Raw genomic sequence first — 16,720 nt, 5'->3', positions numbered from 1 at the left:
CTTGCTCATTGGCTACTCCATCCATTCCGATGATCTTCCTTTTTCCTCTCCTCACGACAACACGATTGGGCTTTGACAGGTCGGTAATGAAGAAGCATTGGTCCACTTGGGAAGCCAGTACCCATGGCTCATTTTTCGCGATGACGTTTGGCCCGCGGTCTTGGATTTGGCTTCGGGTATAACCATGGTGGTGAAAAACCGGTCTTCTTTTAGGACGCTCTTGGCCCATCTGACACGGAACATCGGGACCTTCTCTCCAGCGTAGCTCAGCTCCCAAATCTCCTCGATCCTTCCGTAGTATCTGTCCTTGTCATTACCGGTGTAGGATTCCATCGTTACCCCGGAGTTCTGATAACCATCGCTCTTCATGTCCTTATTCTCGGTGTAGAATGTGTAGCCGTTGATATCGTACGCCTCGTAGGTCATCAGTTTGCGCTCGGCGCCCTGTGACAAGGCGAATATGAGTTGTTCTTCCGCGGAAGAATCCGCATGTAAAGGGTACGACAGAAGCTTCTGCTTGAACCAACGCGTGAAACATGAGTTGTGCTCTTTCATTATATCTCCATCCGTCCTCTGTTGGCCTCAGTCATTGTACGTCTTCTCAATAAAGGTTTTGTGCTCTACCACCCAAGGATCGACCACGTCTATGTGTTGTAGCGCGACTAGGTTTGCTCTTTCAAAGTCGGCAGTCGACCCTCGAAGTCGACATGCATTTCGCGGCGACTCTCACGGTGACCCCATCTTGCGAGCCTGCCGAGGTGCCTGTTGACGGGTAGACCAACGGGGTTCTCGATGCCTAGATAATTTGTGCAGTAGGAGATGCACTCTTCGGTCAGAAAGCCCCTGGCTATACTTCCCTCTGGACGTGACATGTTGCGAACGTATCCTATGATGACACCATTCATCCTTTCAAACGGCATCATGCTGTGCAGGAACGTCGGCCCGAGTTGGATGATATCCTCCGCGATATGGACCAGGAGATGCACCATAACGTCGAAGAATGTGGGCGGGAAGTACATCTCAAGCTCGCATAGTATCACCACGATCTCTTCTTGTAGCCTTCTGAGTTGCCTCACGCCAATCGACTTCCGAGAGATGACGTCGAAAAAGTTGCATAGGCCAAATAGCGTTTCACGGACGTGCGCGTCCATGAGCCCACAGATTGCAACTGGAAGTATCTACGTCATCAACACGTGACTGTCGTGAGACTTCATCCCGCTGAACTTCTGGTTCGCTGGGTTTAGGTATCTGCTTATCTGCCCCGCGTAACCGTAAGGAAGTTTTAATCCTACGAGGCAGGTGAAAAACTGCTCGATCTCCTCCTAACTTAGAGTGAAGCACGCGGGAGGGTAGTCACTTCCGGTCTTCTTGGCCTTTTTGCCTTTGCGACGAGTTTCTGTGTCCTGCTTCGCCACATCATCATCATCATCATTAGCGTGAAGCTCCTGCCTGATGCCCATTGATTTCAAGTCTGCCCTTGCTTTCGGCCCATCTTTGGTCCTCTCTGGCTTGTTGAGCAGGGTACCAAGCAGACTCTCGCACACGTTCTTCGTGATATGCATGGCATCAAGGCTGTGAGGCACACGGTGGATCTTCCAGTACGGCAAGTCCCAGAAAACAGACCTTGTTTTCCATACCTTCAGCAGCGGCTCTGGCGCCTTTCGCTTCTTTCAAGGCTCTGGCGCCTTTTGCTTCTTTCCCGGTAGTGGGCAATCTTTCCAATTTTTCAACAGCTCGTCTATTTCCTCGCCGCTCCTCATACGCGGGCGTTTTCGGCGTTCGGTTTCACCATCGAATAGATCCTTGCGTTTCCTCCACGGGTCATCGTCGCGAAGCCACCTTCGATGTCCCATGAACACGATTTTCGGAGACCCGGGATCTCTATCAAGCTGGAGATACGTTGTGTCATCCATGCATCTTACGCATCCAGAAAATCCGTGGACTACCTGCCCCGCGAGATATCCGTAACCGAGATAGTCGTGCACCGTCGTGAGCAGTGCGGCTCTCATAGGGAAATATTCTTTCTCTGCGGCGTTCCACGTATTGGCTGGCGTTTTCCACAGCGTGTCTAGCTCCTCTTTCAGCAGCCCCAGATACAGATTGATGTCGTTCCACGTATTCTTTCTCTGCGGCGTTCCACGTATTGGCTGGTTGTTTCGGCCCTTCAATTAGCATACTCATGTGAATGTACTTCCTCTTCATGCACAACTAGGGGGGAAGGTTGTACGTCCACACAAACACAGGCCAGGTGCTATGTGTGCTTCTCTGGCAGCCAAACGGATTGACTCCATCAGTGCTCGGGCCCAGCACGACGTTCCTTGGATCCTTCCCAAATTCTGGGTATTCAAAGTTGAACGCTTGCCACTGGCTCGCATCCTTAGGGTGACTCAGCATCTTGTCTTTTTTATTTATCTCCGGATCATTTCCGTCATCTTCCCGCTTCTTCTCCTCCCTATCTGCGTGCCAACGCAGGAGCTTTGCTACCTTAGGGTCTGCGAAATACCGCTGCAGACGAGGAGTGATCGGAAAGTACCACACCGATTTTCGAGGAGCTTTCTTCCTCTTCTTGTATCGAGTGACGCCGCACACCGGACATATGGTAGACTCCGCGTGCTCATCCCAATAAATGATGCAATTGTTCATGCACACATGGTATTTCACGTGCGGTAAATCCAGAGGACACATGATTTTCTTCGCCTCCTCGAAACTGGTCGGGCACTTGTTCCCCTTGGGAAGACGTTCGTGCCAGAATGACATGTTCTCGTCGAAGCATGCGTCAGTCATTTTATGTTTTACCTTCATCTCCAGAGCCATGAGCGTTACTTTCAGGCAGGTATCCTCGGGCCTGCATTCTTCATACAATGGAGTAACCGCGTCTATCTCCAGTTGATCCAGCTTGGCTTTCTCTCGGGCGGCAGCTCTTGCGTTATCCGTCTGCTTGAGAAGCAGCTCTTGAATATGAGGGTCCTGCACCCAGCCTCCATCATCGTCTACTCCGGCATCTTCATCTTCATGATCATGCCCTTCGTCTTGATCTTCCTCATCATCATGTATGACATGTTCTACATGATGACTGTGTACAGCATCACCGTCGTGATCATGTCCTGGAGATTCTTCGTCTTCTCGCCCGCCCTCGTCGCGGTGGTACTTGTCTTGTTGCCCTTCCTCATTTCTTGGCCGGCCCCCATGGATGACTTCATAGTCATCTTCATCATCTTGCCACCAATAGCCATCCATGAAACCATGCAAGAGCAGGTGGTCCCGCACCTGCCCGGAATCCGGGTCCGCAATAAGGCTCTTCAGCTTGCATCTTCCACACGGACATGTTATCTCCGTCTCGTTCTTTTGAAGCATCTCGGCCTTCGCGGAGCTCAAAAACCTATTCACAATGCATTCGGTCATCGTGCGGACCATGGTCGCCTGCGGGGTAGAGCAAAATGATATTTTAGAACCAAGAAAAAATTTGGCATGACCTTCCCTAAAAATAGGACCAAAAAGAATGCATAGTGCCAAAATTCTCGCCGAAACGGAAATGAATCAACATTCTGGCAAAATATTGGCAACTATCGCATTTCAAATACCGGTACCTGCAAACACAAACATATATGCAACACCACAAACATACATAGATCTAGCTAGGCCACAAAAAGTGCATGTGCACGTTGTTGGAGCGAGATAGGGCGAAAAAAAGTAGATCTACATCATGAAGGTAGCTTTCCCCTTACTTAACCATCAAAAAAAAGGTAATTTCACCACTTAATTTTGATGAATCTATGGTGGAAATGAGGTGAGGAGGAGGAGGCAGCCGAAAGCTTGGAGAAGGAGGTGGAGGGAATGAAGTGGGGAAAGTGAGTGGGTAGGTGTGGCTGTCCAAAATATCTTGTTGGGGTCCCAGGTTACTAATGGTGCACCACCTTCAAATGCGCCATTAGTAACCCTGGTGCCCCATTAGTAGTTTTGCAGAAAAGTATATATATATATATATATATATATATATATATATATATATATATATATATATATATACTAATGGAACACTGTGAGGCGGTGTGCCATTAGTAGTTTTGCAAAAAAAAAGAATAAAAAAATTCAGTACTGGCGCACTCCCTGTCTGGTGCACCATTACTAGTTAGAATTAGTAATGGCGCACTTCGGTAGGATGCGCCATTAGTATGTATGTAAAAATGAAAAAAAAATTTCACTAGTGGCGCACCTATTTTCTGGTGCATCATTAGTGTCTTCCACACTAATGGCGCATCAACAACTGGTGCGCCATTAGTATATAGTAGTGGCGCACTACTTCCCTGATGCGCCATTAGTGTCAATTCTATCTATAGCCCTTTTCCTAGTAGTGTGGTTAATTGACACCGGTGACAATGTACATGTTTGTGCTGATGCCTCCATGTTTTTTTCTTACCAGGCAACAGGGACTTCACCCGTGCTGATGGGGAACGGCTGAACGGGTCACATGCCATCGTTCGAGGTGTTGGTACGAACGATCTGAAGTTTACTTCGGGGAAGACTGTGCGTCTGAAGAGCGTTCATCATGTGCCGTCCATAAATAAAAATCTCGTTAGCGGTTCCCGTTTTATGTCGAGATGGTTTTAAGTTGGTTTTCTAATCCAATAAAGTTGTAATTTCTAAGTATGGACAATTTGTTGGAAAAGACTATGAGAGCGGAGGCTTGTTCTGCCTCTCTTTGTCAGATATTTGCATTAAAGTTATTAATAATGTTTGCCACAACAATGAGTCTGATATTTCGCATTCACGACTTTGTCATGTTAACTTTGGTTGCATGACGCGGCTAGCCAATATGAATTTAATTCCGAAATCTCTACTGTCAAAGGCTCTAAGTGCCAAGTATGTGTGCAAGCTAAGCAACCTCGCAAGTCCAATAAGACTGCAGAGGCAAGAGACTTGGCGCCACTAGAGCTTATTTAGATATATTATAACTGAGCACTTTTCCAGCCCTCTCAGGCCATCAACATTTCTATCCGTTAGATCGTCACTTTTAAGCTCTTTTGGCCGTCTGATATGCTCTTACTCGCATGTACAGGCTAAATCGCGCGTATGGGCTGCGTTGGTCTTCTCGGGCCGCTGCTCCGGTTGCATTTTTGGGCATCTGACATTCAATTGGGCCTAATAGATTAATGGGCCTATATTAGGCTGCTTGTAATGGGTAGTATCATAAGTTAGTATCATGCATATGGTACTAGTATGTGATACTACCTCCCTAATGCATAGTATCATGTACTAGTATCATAGATGACTTTATTTATTGCCATGCATGATACATAGTAGCATTGCATTTATTATGATACGGTATTATTGTATGATACTCAATCATCTCTTTCTTCATTTAATTCTATGCCACATCATCAAAATTGCCTACTTGGCATGCATGATACTAGCTATGATACTCCCATTACGACCAGCCTTAGATTCCTGTCGATTACAGAAGTGTGACGGTCGCGACCTCTGTTTCGCATTCTCTGGCTCGCCAATGGCGATCCTGGACATACCACCGCCACGGATCCCGCTCCTCTCCTCGAGGTCTCACCAGATCAGGCTGATGTCCACTTCCACCCCCCCTCCTCCTCCACCAGCGTTATCTTAGTCCACCACCCAGGTCCTCACCGTGCTCCTACGCCAAGTCCTCAGGCCCAAGCACGCCGCAGCGCGGCACTCCTCCGACCCAACTCCATGGCGTCAAGCACCTCGCAACGCTGACCGCCCCCCCAACCAATCCGCCCCGACCCATGTCCAACGCGTGCAGCCCTCCGCGGCCCTCCTGAACGCCACCAATCAGTTTGCATCAGTATTTTTTTTGTCTTACTTCTTTATTGATCTCAGATCTCATCAGTGGATACGGTGTGTATTTTGATTGCATTATACATGTTTGCGTGTAAGAGGTATGCATTAGATATGCTGTGTACAAATTAAATAACAAGATTGCATTATGTTGATGGCACTAATTGGTAGTTGTTGCATTTTATTTCATAGGTAATTGGATCTGTCAATGCCAGAGAGAGGGTGAGGATCCGTCAGTGTGAGATAGGGGACGTCACTGCGAAAGAGAGAATGAGACGGATCGATTGGTCCCACAATTTAGGGAGAGAAGAGCTAGCTGAGCTAATGGAGAGGCCAGCTCCGCCCAGGCGACACAGGCGATCCAGGCCTACGCCATGGCTACTCGGCTGAGCGAAACTGCTCTTCTGGGTTTGAAGGAAGCAGCAGGTGGACAACACCAACCTGTGGAGGAGTCTTCACTTATGGACTCATGAGACATGAATCTCCCTGCATACAAGCTTAGGTTGCCTTTTATTTTACTTTGTACTTTGGCAACGAAAAGCTTCAAGCAACAATTCAAGTGAAAATCTGGTGTTTTCAGTTTTCTTCTTTATTTTTCCACCCCGTTTCTGCTTTTTAGGTGTTTTAGCAGGCTATCGGATTCTGGAGTAAATCCTTATGGTCGAGTATGCGTTAGGGAGAAAACTGTGCATTTACTTGCTCTCCCATTTCCCTAATTCTATTGCATGATCTATATTTGGACAACTGTGCATTGCAGCACACACTAATACAAAGCAACTTCTAATACACTAAATGCGGATGGAAAGTTATATTGAATCTTAACTATACTTTCTGGAAATTTGTTGAAAGGTAAATTGTCAAATAACCTTTCTGTTATAAGTGTGATTTTATTTAAATTAAGTTTCCCAAGGATCTCCCTGTTACCGAATCATTTTGATTGCATGCATGTGAACCCGTGTTCTCATTGGAATGTCATATATGCATAATTATTGAAGTGCTATTTAGTCTTTTCTTTCTTTCTTTTTCATGGCCTCTGAGTTAAGGTTATCTGATACTTCCAGGTACATGCATTTAATTAGGCCAATTTACTCTATGGGGATGTGCAGTCCATTGGCCATAGCTCACTCTGATGTCATGGTAATCATTGCTATGTATTGTTTGGGGCTTATCTACCATGGCAATATGATTAACTAATCTCATGCATGTCCACTCTTTTTTTTAAATCTAGCAAGTAGACTTTGCATAAATTGATTAAATTCCCTTTTTTCCTCATAGATTGACATAACTTCCTGATTGAATGGCAAGGCGACTTTCTAACCAAGTTTCTGCTGAATCCATGTTAAAAAAATTCTCAAAGAAATAATTATTTTTTGTCCAATTTAAGCCAGTCCCATCCAAAGTTATTCCTTTTTTCTTGCTTGCTAGATGGATCTGCATTTCATGATACTTGAGAATGTACACGGTACTGCTTGAGTTTTAGTGCAATTGTACTTGTAATATAGCTTGAGCTTTATGTGTGTGCATGGTTGTGTTTGTAGGCATTAGATTGCTCCTGTCAATTGTAGTCAAAACTGTATAGTTAGCCAAGGATGTTGAAGAAGATGGCTTGCTTGGCAAATCCCCATCCCCGAACAGGTAACATCTATCTTACCCAGTGGATTCTTACTATTTACCCATTTGATGTATTTATGTACCAGATGCAATTATTTGCATAGAAGATGTATAGATTTGTGTCCGCTTCTGCACCTACAAGTAACAAGACTACTTTATCAAAGATAACATTGATGTTTTTTGTTTGAAAATTGAAGTTTGCAAGATCCGTTGCAGTCCGTTTTCTTCAAAATTGATGGTAAAATATGCTACTATATCTAATGATGCTTGGACAATTTTGCTTTTAAATGATGCCCGAGTAAGTCACTCTAACTAATCCAGCCATTGCCATTTTCTCTTACTGAGGTACATAATTCTGTAATGATACTTGAGCGCTAATAAAAAAATGATGTCTGGGCATGTCATCCTCGCTCATTATGCACAGCCACCTCCATTTCCTGCCAGACTTAGTTATATTTTCTTTGTGTGTTGTTCGTAGACAGATATTTTTTATGAATATAGCCAAATGAAATTACGATGCATGTCCTCCATATTTTCCTAATGGGGCTGGAGTATAGTATTGATTGTTATTACTGGATCATTTGTGAAAGTTCATGTCTCAGATTGTGTGCTGTTAGATAGGCATAGATAAAGCCAAATAGAAGTATCAGGAATGTTCTCTATATTTTTTTTCTGAAGAAATGTTGAATGGGGCACGACATAGCTTCTACCTGATTAGCAGCACGGCTCAGTGTCCTTCTATTTACATTTATGTCGCTAATGATTTCTGACTTTATGCCCGACGGATATTTAGTGCATCGACCTGTAGTTTATTCATGATATTTTTCCGAGATTAACTCACGCATGCTTTGTATGCTTGTGCTTTATAACCCAAACAAGAGATTAAACAAGAATAGATGCTGTACTATGATTCATTTTGAACCAATGTTTCATACTGCATTCCCAAATGAAAAACTATTGCACTTGAAAGACAAGAATTGATACATGCAGGTTATGTCAGCCAGGTGATCTGATTTTCTTTAGAAAAAATGTAGGATGATAATTCGCATATGCTAATCAATACCTATTTGCTAGCTGTCCAGTAAAATACATGGAGGTATGCAAGGTGATAGTTAAATTTTCACGAAACAAGATATCTATCTTTGTTAGTAATGGAAGAGGTCTATATCTTATGAACGGTTGGGCCCAAGAATATTTTGATTCTAAAATTGATCATTCGAACACTGGATTTGTTGGCTTTGATTTATCCAGGTTGGTGCCCCTACAACCAACCACAAAGTCTTTTCTTTTCCCAGGAAGAAAGTGTGCACCAACTTGCATATAGCTGTTAGAATACCCATTTAGAAGTGATGCTCATTACGTTTAAGGTTGCCATTTGGGCTTGTGTACTTTATTCATTTATTGCTTGTTGCTCTTGTTCTCAATGGATGTTCCTTTTTGTTTATTGCCTTCCCTTGTAAATATTTGTTCTCACAGTGTATCTGTGTTCCATGTCCTTAGTGCCCTTGGCAGGAACTGTTTAAGAATGTTGGAGATACCCTACAAATCGTCCTTTTGTTTTACACTCACTGATGATGGATTCACTTAAATTTATGTACCCCCTATATTGATCCTATATAAATTCTCGTTTGCTGTGCTAATGTTTCGAGAACTCGACTTCTGCTTTTACTCCTTATTCTGTAATCTCTTGGAGAATCTTTTGTTTGTTGTACTGCAATGTACAATAGAATTTTATTGCAGGCTGGCAGCAATGTTTGAAATGCATTGTGATTGTTTAAATAATAAATGTTGTCCAATATTTCTAAAATGTTTGTATGGCTTATTTGTATTCTTAGTTTCTCAAATATTTCGAATGTCTTTCCTAGATACTTCTGTTTGTAGATGTCATGAAGGGAGTATTTGCGATAGAGTTTTTTTAGAGCCGAAAGTATCACAATCAATGACGCAACATGTATCAACCATCTTAATTCAAACCCCATTTCTTTGATTTCACAACCTGAACCAACAAGTCTATTAGGAGTAAAAAAAGGCTCAACATGTCATTTTCTTGCAGGTCAACCAAATTTCTCTCTTCGGTTGCATGCCACTATTGTAGATTAACCGAATTCCTCTCTTCAATTGCATACCACTAATTCCAAAAAATGGATTCAAGCATAAGCTATGAGAAAGCATGATGCTTTTAAAGTTGCAAACACATCAATCTCTAACAACTAAGAGCAAAAATAGACGGGCGCGGCAACGCGCGCCATCATTGATCTAGTACATTCTGATCTCTGTGAGATGAATGGCGTGTTGACAAAAGGTGGAAAGAGATACTTCATGACGTTGATTGATGACTCCACTAGATATTGTTATGTGTATCTTCTGAAATCAAAAGATGAGGCTTTAACTTTCTTCGAAAACTATAAAGCTGAGGCAGAGAACCAACTTGATCGAAAAATTAAACGGCTTAGGTCTGATCGTGGTGGAGAGTATTTTTCCAATGAATTTGATATGTTTTGTGCGGAACATGGTATAATCCATGAGAGGACGCCTCCCTACTCACCTCAGTCAAATGGGGTAGCCGAAGGAAAGAACCGAACTCTAGCTGATATGGTTAACACCATGTTAGACACATCGGGTCTTTCCAAGGAATGGTGGGGGAGGCGCTAATGACTGCGTGTCATGTCCTAAACCGAGTTCCCACAAAGCGTAAGACCATGACTCCGTTTGAGGAATGGGAAAGGAAAAGATCGAAAAACCGTGGATTTTGTTCTTCTGGGCTATGCTTTTCATAGCATTGGCTATAGATGTATGATAATAAAATCAGAGGTATCCGACATGCATGTTGTTACGATTATGGAGTCGAATGATGCAACTTTCTTTGAGGACATATTTCCTATGAAGGATATGTTGAGTTCATCAAATCAGGAGATACCTACTCCATCTAGTGAAGAATTCGCTGTAATTCCTAAACCCACTATTGCGATGGAACATGCTGAGAATCCTGTCGAGGGTGACAATGGAACTCCTGTGAGGAGAAAGAGACAGAGGACTGCAAAGTCTTTTGGTGATGATTTCATTGTGTACCTTGTGGATGACACACCCAGGACTATTTTAGAAGCCTATGTATCTCCTGATGCTAACTACTGGAAGGAAGCTGTTCATAACGAGATGGATTCCATCTTAGCTAACGGTACTTGGGAGTTCACTGACCGTCCTTATGGGTGCAAACCTGTAGGATGTAAGTGGGTGTTCAAGAAGAAGCTTAGACCTGATGGTATGATTGAAAAGTACAAGGCACGGCTTGTGGCCAAGGGTTATACCCAGAAAGAAGGTGAAGACTTCTTTGATACTTACTCACGCGTGGCTAGACTGACCACAATCGGGTGCTACTATCACTGGCTTACTCACACGGTCTTCTCGTTCATCAAATGGACATTAAGACAACTTTCCTCAACAGAGAGTTGAAGGAAGACATTTACATGGATCAGCCAGATGGTTTTGTAGTACCTGGTCAGGAAGGAAAGGTGTGCAAGTTATTAAAGTCTTTATATGGCCTTAAACAAGCTCCTAAGGAGTGGCATGAGAAGTTCGAAAGAACATTAGCAGCTGCCGGCTTTGTAGTAAACGATGGTGACATGTGCGTGTACTATCTCTATGGTGGGGGCGAAGGAGTTATTCTTTGTCTGTATGTCGGCGACATACTGTTCTTTGGAATCAAACTTGATTTAATCAAGGAGGTTAAGGATTTTTTATCTCGCTGTTTTGAGATGAAGGATCTAGGAGTAACTGATGTTATCTTAAACATCAAGCTATTGAGAGATGAGAATGGTGGGATCACACTGCTTCAGTCTCACTATGTGGAAAAGGTCTTGAGTCGTTTTAGGTATAGCGACTGCACGCCTTCTCCAACTCCATATGATGCTATTGTGTTGCTTCGAAAGAACCAACAGATTGCTAGAGATCAACTAAGATATTCTCAGATTATTGGCTCGCTTATGTATTTGGCGAGTGCCACGAGGCCTGACATCTCTTTTGCTGTGAGCAAGCTGAGTCGGTTTGTGTCAAAACCGGGAGATGATCATTGGCATGCGCTTGACAGAGTTATGCACTCTTTGAAAGGCACTGCGAGCTATGCGATTCACTACACCGGGTATCCAAGGGTACTGGAGGGTTATAGTGACTCAAACTGGATATCTGTTGCTGATGAGATTAAGGCCACAAGTGGTTATGTTTTTACACTTGGTGGTGGTGCTGTTTCCTGGAAGTCTTGCAAGCAGACCATCTTAACGAGGTCAACTATGGAAGCAGAGCTCACAACATTAGACACTGCCACTGTTGAAGCAGAGTGGTTTCGTGAACTCTTGATGGAATTACCTATGGTTGAAAAACCAATACCCCCTATCCTGATGAATGTGATAATCAAACTATGATCGTCAAGATAAACAGTTCAAAGGACAATATGAAGTCCTCAAGACATGTGAAGAGGAGACTAAAATCTGTCAGAAAATTGAGGAACTCCAAAGTTATTACGTTGGATTATATCCAAACGTCGGAAAACTTGGCAGATCCCTTCACAAAGAGTCTATCACGTAACGTGCTAGATAATGCATCGATGGAGATGGGCTTGAGACCCACCGCATGAGTTGTCCATAGTGGTAGCCCACTCTATGTGATCGGAGATCCCATGAAGTAGAAGTGGGAGACAAGCTGTTGGTCAGCTGAGAGGAGAGTATCCCTATATTAACTCTCCCACCCCATGAAGATGCAATACCCTCCTGATCTACATGGCAGGTTGATACTTATCTTAATGTGTTTCAAGTGGCTTATTCGGGTAAGCAGAGATGTTGTTCTGTAGAAAATCTTCTAAGGAACACACCTATATGAATTTGACTGTTAACGTCGCAGTCTGTGAGAATTGGGTGTTCTCTAATAAATTCATGAAAGGGCCCTGGAGTATGACATATACGCTCCACCCGCGAGGAAGCCTTGCGGCAGCCCAGGATCGGTCAAGAATTTGTGTGAAACTAGTTGAGGGAGTCCTGGATTAGGGGGTGTTCGGATAGCCGGACTATACCTTCAGCCAGACTCCTGGACTATGAAGATACAAGATTGAAGACTCCGTCCCGTGTCCGGAAGGGACTTTCCTTGGCGTGGAAGGCAAGCTTGGTGATACGGATATGAAGATCTCCTACCGTTGTAACCGACTCTATGTAACCCTAACCCTATTCGGTGTCTATATAAACCGGAGGGTTTTAGTCCGTAGGACAACATACACATCAACAATCATACCATAGGCTAGCTTCTAGGGTTTAGCCTCCTCGATCTCGTGGTAGATCTACTCTTGTACTACCCATATCATCAATATTAATCAAGCAGGACGTAGGGTTTTACCTCCATCGAGAGGGCCCGAACCTGGGTAAAACTTCGTGTCCCTTGCCTCCTGTTACCATCCGGCCTAGACGCACAGTTCGGGACCCCCTACCCGAGATCCGCCGGTTTTGACACCGACGTTGGTGCTTTCATTGAGAGTTCCTCTGTGTCGTCACCATCAGGAAGGATACCTCGCCCCGTCTTTAAAGACGGCACCATTGCTAAGGGAGCTTTGGTTGTCGGCCAAACCCTCCAGCTAGGTGGTTTTCTTATGACCGCCTATTCGGTTTCTGCGCCGACGATGACCTCTCGAGCCATCGAAAACAATCTTCATGTCAGATCGGAACTCGCCGAGCAGTTAGATCCAATGGAGCTTTCCTCCATAAACGAGCTCTTGGATCGCTTCGCCGCTCTGGGAGTCGCTACGGATTACGACCAGATCGGGCCTAAAACCGATCTGAGAGAGATTAACTCTCCCCAAGTCACCCATCACGTTGCCGTGGTAGAGGGACAGTGCGGAGACCCTTCATCTATCTTAAGGACTCGCTACGTCTGGATTCCCGATCCCTCCAAGCTGGATACCCGTGGAGGGGAGGATATCACTCAAGACCTGAACTTAGAGTCAGCCGACGGGCTGGATTCATTAGACAACATCCAGGAATCCAAATATTCGAGTTCAGAAATTCCTCGGCCTCTGAGCCTTAGATGGGGTGAGGCTTCGGATTTAATTCCACCCACCCACCCCAACATAAGCGATCTATCCAAAATCAGGCAAGAACCCGATGAAACAGTACATCATTACTGGGCCAGATTCCTCCTGGTTAAGAACAGGCTAAGGGACTGCCGCGAGGAAGACGCAATCTCAATCTTCTGCAATAATTGCACGGACAAGGGAATACTCAACGCCATAAGTCGCCGTGATATTACACGCTTCGCTGACTGGCCGTCCATTGCACGAAAGTACTGTTCGATGAAAAGCGCCTGGAAAATCGAAAAAAAAATTGGGACAATCCGGCCCTGAATACAAACCCAGTCTGAAATAAAAGGGTGCATCATCACCGGTCACCCGGGTCAAGCACTAAAAAGCAAAAACCCTCTACAGGGTAGGGAACCGTACTGGAAGGATGGCAGAGAGTAGTGGGCGAAGTGGTGGCGGCGCTTCCCATCAGCACTGCACTAACCCTAGATCGGTAGGGGATTAGGTGGGGCGTACAGCTGTGCGACGAACCTCGTGATGCGAGCCGCCGACCCCCACCTCTTCATGTAGTGCAGGTGACAGTGGCCAGTCACCCATAGTGGGTTGAGCGCCCCCGATCAGGGCGCGGATCAAAGGGCCCGGTTTTGGCTTGTTTGGCGAGTTGCCTTTTCCGCCACCGCCCGAGGAAGAGCCGCCCCAGAAATGTTGCTGGGGCGCTGCCCATTCCTCTGCAGTGAGACGAAGGAGACCGGCGGACTAAGAGGCATCATTGAGGTTGTAGCGGGACTCGAGGGTACTTGCGCGGCACGACCTGGAGGAACTTCTGGACGGCTTTGTGCTCCGTCACTGGATTGCCATACAACTCCAGGTCAGCTACCACGCAGGTGAGACGCAACACGAAATCCTCGATAGACTCGCCGTCCCTGATCATCTCCCAAGAGACCTTCAAATTCCCGGTGGCGCACTTGCGCCTTGGCCTTGCACACGCGCTCCCATCCGGAGAGTCTCCGATCATCTCCCAAGCGACCTTGGGAGTGTCCATGGCCACCAGTACTCGCATCATCTCAGGTGGCATGCCGGTGAGGATGACGGAGAGGGCTTGCCGGTCCTCGCACTTGTCCTCGGTACCATCGTGCACGCGCCAGAGCCCAGCCGCTTGCAGCTTGACCTACATGAAAAGCGACCACTCCATGTAGTTGGTGCGCCTCTCCCGTCGGCGGTCAGACGCTTCATGGGCGGCGATTTCGGTGGTGACTTGGTGCCTCCCTTTGTCCCGGCCTTGTTCTTCTCTGAAATGCTATCTAACATTGTGCGTCACGGATCAAACACCGCCGGCCACCAAGAGTGGATCAAACACCAGGTAGCTCTAATGCCAATTGTCGTTGTTAAACTAGCTAGATCAGAGAGAGAGAGAGATGGACATGAACAAGCGAGGGATATTTGTGCTGGCAGCGTTTTCTGTTTTCTCATTCCTTTTCCTATGTGATTACAAAGCTCAAAAGCTAGCTCACATGGCGTCGTCCACGTCCGGAAGAAAACAAAGGAAAAGAAACGGGTACGTGCATGGCGCACCATCCCACTAGCACGCTGCATGCATGAGCGCGTCCCATCCGACCGCATGCATGCATGCTCGCATTTTAACTGAAAACCAAACTACAGTCTCTGCATTAGCTTGGCCGAGACTACAGTTTCGAGCGGCCAAGTAGTACGGCGACGACAGTGTACCTGAATATCTGGTCTAGATCGGACGGCAGACGTTGGATAAGTATGGAAGGCTGTCCGAGTTGGTTGATCGCTGTATCGGCTTAGGAAGCATTCGCGGACCAGCCATGCTAGTTGGTCGCTGGTCGATCGAGTATGCTGAGGCGACTCCCACGACGCAGAAATGAGCCAAGCTTATCCTAGCTAAGCTTGGCCTATCAGGTCTGCCGAGGAAAAAAGCATTCACTGGCGGCCTAGCTAACCAGTGAAGTAAGTCTTTTTTTTTTCTCTTCTCTTTTATTCCATGCCGCTAAGATCGTTGATCATTTTTTTTATTCCATGCCGCTAAGATAGTTGATCATTTTTTTATTCCATGCCGCTAAGATAGTTGATCATATATTATTTTTATTCCTTGTGCTAAGATTGTTGATCATCAATTTAGCCCATACCACGGATCATTAATAGCAGCTACTATTTAAATTCTCATTCCCTTCCGCTAAGACGGTAGGCAACATTTAAGACGGTCTCAACTATTACGTACAGTCCATATTCTTTTATTCCTTACGCTAAGATCGTTGATCATAAAAAAGAAATTCGTTTTTCTTTCATCCTACTGCGGATTATTAATAGCGACTACCAATGATTATCTAAGATCCAGTTCCGTTTCCCTCTTGCGTGTAGGGGTGGGTACTTTCAACCCAAAATTGAAAACCAAAACCGAACCATTTTAAGTTCTCATTCCCTTCCGCTAAGACGCCAAGAAAATTTTAAGATGGTCTCAACTTTTATGGACAGTCCACATCTTTTTATTCTTTGCCCTAAGATTGCTGATCATATAAAAATATTCTTTTTTTCCTTCATCGTACCACAAACTATTAATAGCAACTACGACGTGTATTCTTGTTTCCTTCTGCTAAGAATCCAAGCAAATTTTAAGATGGTCCAAACTATTATGGACAATCCATTATTTAAGATCCAGTTTTGTTTCCCTCTTGCGTGGAGGGGTGAGCACTTTCAACACAAAAACCAAAACCGAACCGTTTTAACCTAAGTATAGGCTAAATTGGTTTTTGGTTCTTTGGTTTGGTTTTAAAAATAGACACTATTTTGTGCTCAGCTTTAAGTCGATTTTCAGTTTGGAAAAATCTTATTCACCGAAGTAACCGAATTGTGAGTCTCACACCCTGGTCTCTCTTCGGGGCAAGCAAAACAAGCTACCCAATTAGTTTAAGTCGCTAGCTATCTAGTGTGTTGCTTCGGTAATTGTACACAGATTCTTGCAAGCACAAGCCTGTTGGTCTAGTTCATCGACTATAGTATCTCGGTTGAATGCAAATGCTACTCCCTCCGTCCCATAATATAAGAGCATTTGGTGTCAAAAAAACTGCCTTATATGATTGGACGAAAGGGGTAATTGGCAACTATATATTTTGTGAGATGATTAATGGCTATGTCTGTAAAAAGTATAACGAATCACTACATGATAAATTACTTCGACTGATGATGATGCAGACATATTTCGGTTTTCCTGTTAACCAAACCGAT

Source organism: Triticum aestivum, chromosome 7A (genome assembly GCF_018294505.1).
Source record: "Triticum aestivum cultivar Chinese Spring chromosome 7A, IWGSC CS RefSeq v2.1, whole genome shotgun sequence".
Lineage (NCBI taxonomy): Eukaryota > Viridiplantae > Streptophyta > Magnoliopsida > Poales > Poaceae > Triticum > Triticum aestivum.
This window is presented reverse-complemented; position numbering follows the sequence as displayed.